Consider the following 11,751-nt stretch of genomic DNA (forward strand, 5'->3'; position numbering starts at 1 on the left):
ACATTGTCCAGTCGTGGGTCTCTATATTAGTTGCCATCTTTCAGGAGGGAGCATCTCTGATGATGGCTGAGTAAGACACGGATCTATGGATACAGCAGAATGTCATTGGGAGTGATTTTATTGCTCTGTTTTTTAATAGAACAATGCTATTTGGATTTCCCCTATGTCCATGGCCTATCTAGTCTCAGGTTCTTGGTACCTGAGTAGTTTAGGGGATGGGTTCTATCTCAAGGTATAGGTTTTAAATTCAGTCAGATATTGGGATGTTAGCACTAGATGATCTGTACCACTATTGCATTACTGGGTCTTGCAGGATAGTCACCATTGTAGATTGAAGGGTTTGTAGCTGGGTAGGTATTTACCTTTTTCCTTTGGTAGTGTGCAGAGTACCTTCAAGTACAATGAACACTAGTCAGTAGGGATGGAGGCTCTAGGCAGGCACCAGCTCAACTTCTCCATGTTCAATGATTGTTTAGGTGTTGTCTTCAGCAACAGGGCCTTACCATCAGTGTGACATGCACACTTCAAACATAAGTGATTCTGTTTTTCAGATACATGAACTAATTTTTGTTTCCATTGATATAGCCATCATGTCAAGTGATTTGAAAATTTCATGTGTCTTGATTTTTTCCTCAGTATTGCCTTCATGTGTGTAAATATGTATGTGTTATTAAATAATTAATTCATTTTAAGGCTTAATCTTGTTAACAACCCCATAACCTTATTGGAAGCACATTAATTATAGTTGTAATAAAAGAATGCTAACAGACACCTGGAACATATAATAGATTTTGAACATTTTTATTGCTAGCAAATGGCACTTATACTGCTCACTAGTGTTCTATTTATACATATTACCAACAGTCAAGGTCCAATTCCTTTATTGTTACATTATATTTACCCTCATTAGATGCTAGTGTCTATCTAATTAGGAAGTGAACTAGGATAAAGGAAGATTAACTATGATGTTTTTGATTAAGTACTTAACTTGCTATTCTTTAAGTAATAGGCCAGGAAAAAGGACCTAGTGTTAAATGAAAATTGCCATATTAAGGGTCTCTTTACTTAGCAATCAGAGGAAAGTACATACACTGTAACCTATTTGAAGACCAGTAGATCTCATTGTCAGATCTGGGCACCAGTGGAAATTAATGGAACACAAATGCTAAACTGTTAATGGTTTGCACTTCGTTAAACAGGATTCAATGTTCACAGATTCTGTAACACAATCAATGTTACAAGGCCTCTTGTGCTTGATTATTTTATAATAGACTAATCTCAGCTTACATACAGAATAAATTTGAATATCCTAAGCATACTACTTGAAATTAAAGAACTCAAATTAATAAATTAGTATTTCTAAATGTCTTGATTTTTATCAACTTTCAAAACTCTCTTAATAATTAAAAATAATTGCTTCAGTAAGTTTAAATGCATCCTCTGCAAAACAAAATTTCTTGTGGCTTGTTGTCAATGTTGTAAGTTTATGCAAGTAAAAATATGATGCAAATGAAGTTACTGACACAATTATTTAAGAGGGTGAAAAAATTGTTTTGTTAACAATGTTGGACACTGACAACTTGTGGGAATCTAGTAAACACTTTTGGAATTAAAAGGAATTTGATAGAGTGGATGAATAAAAGTCAAATATATTAAAACATCAGCTGTTTTATTCTAGTGATAAACACTGAGGTCTAGGAAATCTTTTAATAATTATTTTTAAAACAGCAAGGAAAAATGTGTGAAGTAAGTGTAATGAGAAAAGTCAAGCATTTTCATTAAAATTACACTATTTTCAAATACAATACACGTGACTTGGAAATGGAAATTATTGACTATGATGAGAATAATGAATCTTATAAGGTATTAATTTTACTAATTATGAATAAAAACACATATTTTCTTAGATGTAAAAACCTTATTATTCATTGGGAAAAAATGTGAACCAGGCATGATAGCAAATGTCTATAATCTCAGGATGAGGAGTCTGAGGCAGGAAGATCAAGAGATCAGGACGAGCCTGACTACATAGTGAGTTCAATATGAGCTGGGGCTACATAGGAAGAGCTTTCAAAAGAGCATGGAATGGAAACACTTATTGTCTGCACTAAACAGTATGGTAATGTCATTGTGGAAAACGTATATGGTACTGGACATAAACAGACAAATAACTTAGCCTGAGAAGGTGATATTCCAGGTAAACATAGAAGAGTTAATCCACTTCAAGTTCTGCAGTGCAGGCAGATAGATAGACAAAGCAAAGAGTCAAGAAAGTGAAGCTATTCCTCACACATACACAAAGTGAAATCTAGATATAAGCTGAATATTCAACAACTTCATGTAAATCTTTCAAGAAATCTAGGAGATTAAATAGATGTTTATTAATAGGAGTGCATGCTACATTAGCGGCAAAGCAGAAGCTGTGGCAGAAAGGAAACATCCCTGACATTTAAGACTTAAAACTTGTATGAGTTATTTAATTAATGATAGAACTGACATTCTTAATGTTTATTGTAGAGATTTAGTTATTATGAAATAATATGAATTACTATAAATGTAATGCCACAAATAGAAAGCAAAGATTACATATATCTTGCTTTTTGTCTACATACACATATATAGAAAAAAAGAATAAAAAAAAAGCCATACTTAAATGAAAAGAGTGAGTAACCCAGAACTTGACTTGGCAGGAAAAGCATTTGTCCTACAAGGTTGGGGAATGGAGTTTGGATCCCAATACTCAGGTAAATGCTGGACAAGAGTGGTAATCACAACACTTGGGACAGACATGGGGGATTCCAGGAGCAAGCTGATTAGTTAGATCATGCAAGTCAGTGAGTTCTGAGTTCATTAAGATACTTTGCCTCAAGAAAGGTGGAGAGTGGTTGAGGAAGACACCAGGCATCAATTCTGGTCTCCACATGCTCCTGCACAAATGTGCACACACATCCACACACAAATGCATACCCACCCATAGGAATACACACACCTCCAGAAACATTCACACATTAATAGTAAATCAATTAATGATAAAATGGTAAGATTTGCTACACACAAAAAATACAAATTCAAGTAAAGATGTAATATTATTAGACATATATGAGACTGTCAGCAAAAGTGTCTACTTAGAGAAATAAGATAAAAATAATAGTTTTTACATTGATAATGGAAATACCTGGTTCTATAAACTTTGGAAAAACACCAGATGTCTTTTAAATTTTAATTTGACATATCAATTTCGAATCTCTGAATATACTCAATATTTAAAAAGAATTCCTATTGCTGCAGACACTACACAGTTGAGTCATAGAACTTGGAGGAATCAAGCTGGTACAGAGCCAGAAGCCCATTCCTTACTGGCTTGCACAATGCTGGAAGGTGCTATCCACACCTCCAGAGGAAGAAGGCAATGATCAGAGTCACCCAGCTTTGATGTTGTGAGCTGCAATAATGATGGCATAGCAAGACACGCCCACCTCCATTGGTGCAAGGCCTTACCCCTAGATGAAAAACTAGAGGCAATTAATGGCTACGACATGAGGGAGAATCCATATTCTCCAGGGACAAGCTTACTGGTAGGTTATTCAGCCCCAAGTGGTCAATCCTAAGCACACGCATATGAACAACACTAAAATGGCTCAGCAAGTTTGTGTGTGTGTGTGTGTGTGTGTGTATTAATTTCAATGGTCAAAGAAGAAGTTATGAGCTTATGAGCTTGAGAGGGAGTGGGGGGACAGGAAGATTTAGAGGGGGAGAATGGGGTAAAAATGATGTAAATATAGGACTCATATATGCAATTCTCAAAAAGAAAAATGTTTTAAAACAATAAGAAAAACTCTAATTCTGTAAGTAATTAATATTTTTATTTTAGCTCTATACTTTCTTCCTACCAATATTCTGAATTGCAGTTCTAATAAATGTTCAACAGTAATTTTTTCTTTTGTTGAAGTAAGCTGGTTTATAGGATTTGTAATTTTTACAAGTCATAGAGTTCCATATGGAGGATTCTCCAGATGCAAACAGTGGCATTTCAAGGAGTAATATGAACAAAATCTCTTTATATCTAGGTTTGTTTAGAATGTAGTGTTTAAAGTGAAGTGCTAAATTAATTTTGGATGAGGTAATACAGAAATGTTAAGTAAATAAATGCAAATCTGTGATATAGCACTAAGTTCAACATGATATCTTTTTTTTTTTTTTTTTTTTTTTTTTTTTTTTGGTTTTTCGAGACAGGGTTTCTCTGTGTAGCTTTGCGCCTTTCCTGGAACTCACTTGGTAGCCCAGGCTGGCCTCGAACTCACAGAGATCCGCCTGCCTCTGCCTCCCGAGTGCTGGGATTAAAGGCGTGCGCCACCACTGCCCGGCTCAACATGATATCTTAAGGTCAAAATACCAGTGATCTTGGCAATCACAGATAGGCATTGAATTTCTTGAATATCACAAATCCCACAAACATGATCTTTACATATTCTTGGCATGATAGGATGACTTTTGCACAAAATAATTTTATTATCTTTTGCTCCATAGAATAGAGCTAAAGATAAATCTCTTAAATTATATATTGAATATTTCTTAAAGTTAAAACAGCTTTTCTGGCTAGTGTGAGTAGACTCAGAAATTCTGTGACTTGGGCAAAATAAAAATATATAGTTACATAACACGAATCTATTTTTGCTGCCAATCTTATTCTAGCATATTAAAGATAGTTCTAAGTAAGATGTTTAATTTGTGAAATCATACATACGGTATATACACACTGATTCTTGGCCATGAATATTACTCTGATCATTTGAAAGAATTTAGAAGGCCTAAGTAGTTAAGATTTATTATGTTCTCTTCTTTCCTATTTTTGTTCAGCACAATATTTGATCTTTAGTATCCAATTATTTTGAAAGCTATCTTTTATTATTATTTGTTTTTCATAGTCATTCTCTATTTCACATGCATAAATTCTTGTATTCTCATAATAATCCTGTCATATGGGAACCATGGGGATACTGTTCCATTTTGGAGTTAAGAATTGAGTGGTAGAGTTTTTCCTTGAATCTAGGCTATCTGATTTGTCTATTATGCAAGTGGCACAAGACCATTCCTCTAGTGTCCAATACATCTTATTTTCCAAACACTTTTGAGAAAGGACACTACACCTCTCTCAGACTAAGCAAAAAAAGTTTACCTTAAAAAGCACCACCAGGGAGTCCTTGCCCTAATTTCTCTTTTTAACATCCCTGAATATCTAAAACTATTTACTCAGTATTACTTACTATTTGTAATGTGAGGAGCCATGTATTACTTTCATGACTAGATTATATAAGTATTTTGTTATTTTAAATAGCCAATATAATGAAAGCCTTGTAAAAATTTGACTTTATAGAAACAGTTTCCAAAATGACACAGAATGCCTACTGCATGAAAGGGTAAATACTTCCCTACAAAAGGAGAGTCAAAGAAAATGGAATTCATGATTTTATATCTCTTCTTTCAACTCATAGCAATATATACATATTTAAATGTAAAATACTGCTAGATTCAGAATATATAAACTATATGGAAGATCATCAAAATCAGTGTCATTCAAAGACTTTTTCAAAGAAAAGATTAGGTAATAATAGATGCTTATTATTTGTTTATTGAATACACAACTATATATGATGAACAATCTTTAAAAGGAGAAGATATGAGATTCCTTAACGTAACAGTCAATTCTTTTCTATCCCTTTTTCAAGTGATACTGATATATATATATCATAATAAGTATGAAATATATATGTATATGTATGTGAGATACCTATATTGATATGTAGATTTGTAACTACAAACAAATTTAAGATAGATAGAAAATTTGGGGGTGAAATACTGGAAGTGAATGTTTCATCTTGCTTTTTGTGCAAGAAAATCAATGTTACATTTGGTTTTAGGATTAAATTAAATGATACAAAATTTCCACTTTATATTACATTCCATATTTAAATTGAAAAAATGTAAATATTTATTTTGATTTGAATATAATTATCTTCATAGAGTGCTTTTTTTTTTGTTTTGGTTTTTCAAGATAGGGTTTCTCTTTGTAGTTTTGGTGCGTGTCCTGGATCTCGCTCTGTAGACCAGGTTGGCCTTGAACTCACAGAGATCCTCCTGGCTCTGCCTCCTGAGTGCTGGGATTAAAGGCATGCACCACTGCTGCCCAGCTAGAGTGCATTTCTTGTTGAAAGAACTTTTTGAGCTGGGTATGTTGTTATTCACATTGAATGCTAGTGCTCAGGAGGCTGAGGCAGGAAGGTTACTAGTTCAAGGACACCCCAAACTGCATAACAAGATCCTGACTCAAAACAGAAACAAATTTTGTTTTGTTTTATATTCCTATTCTATTTTCTTTTAAAATTTATTTATTTATTTTTTGAGAATTTTATGCACATATACAATGAAATATGAGCACACCTAATCTTTATTTCTTCTCTCCAACTTTCTGCATTTATCTACCAACATGACCCCATCCAAATTTATGTTAATTTTAGAACTTACTAATTGTATTCAGTGCTGCTTATATCTATATGGTTGTGGGACCCTCCACTTAAGCCTAGTGGCCATATCTGCAGAAATACTATTTTGTTACTCCACTTCTCAGTAACTATCCATTGCCTGTAGCTCCTAAGTAATGAGTAAGCCTTGGAGGCCATGCACTCCATCGATGCAGGCTGGCTTGATTCAGTTTTTGTGCCTCAAGACTCCCTTGCCTCTTGCCTTGTGCCCATTCCCTCTGAATTGCATAACCCACTTTTCATTGTTTAGTCTTTTTCCCCTTATTCATTATGTTGAAGAAAGGAGCTACGTTATATGCTGATGGCAGACATTTTCTTCTCACCCCACTAAGGATTAGAGAAAGTAAATACATGTGGAAGACAGGAGTTAGTACAAAACAGTAATTTTTCAAAACCAAGAGGGGAAAATCTGGGATATCAAGGATCTGGCTAGCACATCTAACTATAGAATCAAACATTCTAGACTAGCATACCTAGCCATAGAAATGTGTTGAAGAAATCTTAGTGGTTATTATCATGAGGTCATCCACAGGCAATAGCCAACACTCAAGTATTAGGATACTTAATACTCAGGCCTTAGATACATGTAGTCACTCAGAGTGTCAAGCTTTGCTCTACTGAGGACATGTAGTTCTCGATAAAACGCACAATTTGAAGTTTGCATATGATTTGAGACATGAAATAATAGAGTGCCAAAAAAGGCCAGAAAACTGCTCTTTCTGTTTCAGCTATTGACAAGGATATCTTGCTCATTCTAGAATTTTCTCACTTATTTACCACAACTCCAGAGGTTGGAGGTTGCTGGTGGGCAGCAATCAGAAGACAAAACCAAACTGTTACGTGGAAATTGTTATTGTTGTACTTCGTCCTGAGTTCCTTCTGCATTGTCTATTTCCATTGTTGATACCTTGTACCAATCAGGCTTTCCATGCCATTCCTGTCCATGGATATGATTTTCCCCAGGATTAAAGGGGGAAAAATCCAGATATATTTGACTTATTATCAGTGCAGTTAGCCTTCCTGCCAAGGTTATTGGCTGCTTTTTTTTTTTCTCACCAGATCCCTCAGTGCAGGTAAAACTAGTATCTTCTCTGCCTCCGTAAAAAAAATGCTCACACCAGTTCCAAGTATGCTTTAAACTGTGGGCTGACTTGGAATGTGATCTTACATGACTAGAGTAAATACAGCATTTCCCAGGAACTAATCAAATGATACCAACCTTTCCAATGACTGTATCTAATTTAGAAGCAGTCTTTCTCCTAGATTCTTAGATTTATTAGATTTATCTGTTCATTAAGCACTTTTTCTTTTTACCAGCTATGATCTCTATCATGTGTAACTCACTGGAGATACAAAATATCTTCACCAACTTGGATTCAAAACCATTCAACTATGTTACATATTATTTTCTCTTATGTTAATCAAATTAAAATTTCAAGTGCAAGGATAAGGCATTACACAGAGTTGAAACTTTAGGGTGCGTTTTGGTCCATTTACTTCCTACACACTTTCACTATATAATACCATGAAGACTTAGAACATGGCAGAGAAGTCAATGTTTAAGAAAAACTGAAATACGTTGTGAGCTTTAAATGGTACCAGCACACTGTCCAAATGCATTCCAATGTCATACAACCTAAAACAGTTTCTAACAAACTCATATCTACTATTTGGGTTAAGATATATGTATCTATTTCAGTGTCTGTCTGTGTTTACATCTACCTACCAGTGGGAAACTGTGCGTGTTTATACCTCTATGGTTGTGGCCTGGCTTTCATGTCTGCTCATGTCTTTTTCAAACTTTTAAGTGGTTTGTAAAGCTAAAGAGTATAATTAGTGTAATCTCAGCTTCTGGTAGTCCTGATGGATTTTCTTCATCACAAACTCCTTTTGTTTATTCCAGAACACTATGCTGCACATGCTTGTGTGGGCATTCAAAGACTTCACAGTACAGAGGCTGCTTGTACTAAGCAGTGTACAGTTATTTTGTTTATCTGAAATCATTCCTAACCCAGTAAATACTACTCAAAACTGTCACCATGATCACATCCTTTTAAAATCTAGTGTCTGTGCACACATATCTGTAATCAAAGTAAAATCTCTCACATAATAAAATTATATAAAATTAGAAAAATAAATAACAGTGCATAATATAAGTATGACTAGAAACCTAAAGTCATGTAATCAATGGATGAATAACAATTTTAAAAGCCAATTAAATAAAAAACACACATGAAACTGAAATGCAACTTTTTAGTAAACTTTGCAAGCTAGTGTATTCTTAATTAGATTATACAAATAGAGCTTTGCAATGATTTATTTAATTCTTCACCCTATGAGAATTATTTTTTTCCCTTTTGAAATGTTTCCTCCCATTTAAATAGCTTATTGATTTATTTGTCAGAGGAAAGTCATTACTACTGATGTGGAGCTAGCCAAATTCCAGCAAACAAGTGAAAACAATGGGTGAGCTCACTTTTTCTGCCAAGGAGCTCCAAGGTCACTACCCCAATCAGAGTCCATTCTGCTGGAGGGAGTGCTGGTTCCCATAGGGAGTGCTGGTTCCCATAGGAAACTTGCTCTCACAATATCTTAAGAAAGAGAATCAAACAGAACAACCAACTGTGAGGTATAAATAAACCCACCAAGAAAAGTGAGGAGAGTGGAAGGAACCATACTTAGTTTGTGTGTTGGGAGATTATGCAGGGATATTTCTAACTTGATTTAAGGTTAGTTCAAACTTCAAATCTCTTCCTGTAACTTGAATATCAAGTACTTAAAATACTCCAACATAGCTTTCTTTCATTCAATAGTCCCGTCACAGAGCCGTCACTTACACAAGAGCAGTCCATGCTGTATTTCATACTTAAAATATGTAAAAGAATAGATCTTATATATTCTTGACACACAAAATATTAGTAAAACCTAAATAACAATAAAAAGGGTTGGACAAAACCTTGTGAGGCAAGATATATAATTTTATAGCCTTGATGGTTTCACAAATATATTCTTATCACTAGACTCAGCCTGTTGCACATAGTCATATGTTGTTTAGGGATATGAACTTCTCTTGAAGAGGTATCAATAGTTTTTTAGTTCATCTGCAGACATTAGAGAATGTATTTACAAAAACCTAGACAGCGAAGCCTACTTCATACCCATTATTCATTATTGTATGTGCTATGCCTTTATTTTACTGGCAGTACAGAGTGCTTGCCCTGACATTATAACAACACACGAGCAAAACAAAGCTCTTATATTACATTGGCCACAGCATCACTAGGTGGTAAGGATTTTTAAGCTCCATTGTAATTTTAGTGAATCAGCAAAACACTGTTATACAGCAAATGATTATATATTCCGTATGTATGGCTTTTATATGTCAATCACACTTCTCTAACGTGACTTAAAAATATTTAGAGGAAGTGACCCAGAGAAAGTTGAGGGGGGGTAAATACATTTTGACTGTGATATAGTCTTACCTTAGAATTGGGAGGTGACCCTGATGTTCACTTTGATGGTTGGAATGTGCCAGAAGTTGACCGGTAGACATTCATAATAGGAGGCCTTAGTTCTTTATTAACAACAAGTAAGTGACGTTGGTGGCAAACTACCCTAATGGCTTCATGATGTGAAAACAGCGTGGGTGAGATGAAAAAGTGGGTAAAAACACTTCCATGGAAGCCTGGAAACAAATTGGATCCTATGAATTCATAGTGGAAGGAGAGAACTGACGCCCAAAGCCCTCTGACCTTCATATGCACACTATGGCATGTATGTTCCTAACATACAAGCATCATATACATAAAATAAATAAGTAATAATTTAAAGATGTAAAAACAGAAATAGAAAGAAACCCAAATAAATATGCTAATTTGTGAAGTTGTAAGCTAAATAAACAATTGCCAAGGAAGCACCAGTGTGTACTTAAAATGTTAATAATGGTACACTTTCTAGTTTTAATGGGAAAATCCAATTTTAGCAATGTGATAGCAATTGCTTGGTGTTTACCTGGCAGTATAATATTGAGACATATTCAAAGTAATGTCTCATAAAATAAACATAGGCCTATATTCTCTTAACTGAATCCAGGGTACCTTTTGGCAACATTCTTTTACATGTTTCATGAACTCAAAGAATTACCGTTTACCATAGTTCTCAGTCGACACGTTATAATTTACTAAAAGGTTCACGCTTTAAAAATGGAAAGACTCCTTTAAATTTCAGGGCTTCAGTGTTTGCTGGGACCTGAATACATGGTAGGCATTATTTTAGTTGAGTGGAAACTGTGCTGGTTAATATTGTATCTTTCTTCTAAGCAACAGTTTACCTAACACTATATGGATTATAGCCGTTTATACATATAAGTAGACATGTTCATGTATGTCCTTATATATGAAGTATGGGTCAGCTACTCATTTGTTTGCTAGCTATTTTTTTAAGGAATGAAATCAAGTTGAAGAAAAGAACAGAAGAAAGTAGACGCGAATTTGTGTGAAAAGAGGAATATTGGGTTATCCATAAATTCAATCACAAATTTTAAGAGAAATGGATTATGTTTAATAAATGGGGTTAATTGGGGATGTGAATACAGAAAGGTGTATGTCCCACTTTATAATTTTGACCACAGTAGATGTCTTGGATCCCAGTATGAATTCAGTGGAGAATATATGCTTCTTAGCATTTGTTCTCACTAGTTGAGTACTCTAGTATTTTGAAATGAGTGTAAACACCCTTGGTAGAAGGAACATGAATGAGCATGTTTTCTTCTAACTGATAGTAGACAAGTCTATGCTTTATTTCTTTCCTGCTATTATGCTCTGGGAACAGACAAATGGCAAGACAATGGAAACTAACACTATGGCTTTTCACCAACCTTATAAAAAGGTGCAAAAAGTTAATCTGATCGGATCCAATCTGATTTACCATGGGGTAGAAGTTATTGGATTAATTTTTAGTGGATACAGTTCATATTTTGAAACATGCCTCTGAGACTGAGAATGAGCTTCCTTAGTAACTGCACACACACACACACACACACACACACACACACACACACACACACACACACTGAGACAGGCTTAACCCTCATTACTAATAACTGTGGAGATGCTTGAGTCAGTGGATATAAAGTCCAAACATCTAAGCTTGATTTCACAAGCTCTATAGGTTTCAGCAGATACTTACTCTTCCTCCCCCTACAATCTAGCCT

The 11,751-nt window shown here is 34.7% G+C and overlaps 1 protein-coding gene across 1 annotated transcript in view; it reads right to left on the minus strand.

The window, feature by feature from the left end:
* Thsd7a (thrombospondin type 1 domain containing 7A) overlaps positions 1-11,751 on the minus strand; it is a 399,677-nt gene that overhangs the window by 206,049 nt on the left and 181,877 nt on the right. The window lies entirely within an intron of this gene.

Source organism: Peromyscus californicus, unplaced genomic scaffold, assembly GCF_007827085.1.
Source record: "Peromyscus californicus insignis strain IS unplaced genomic scaffold, ASM782708v3 Scaffold_6__1_contigs__length_162567912, whole genome shotgun sequence".
Classification (NCBI taxonomy): domain Eukaryota; kingdom Metazoa; phylum Chordata; class Mammalia; order Rodentia; family Cricetidae; genus Peromyscus; species Peromyscus californicus.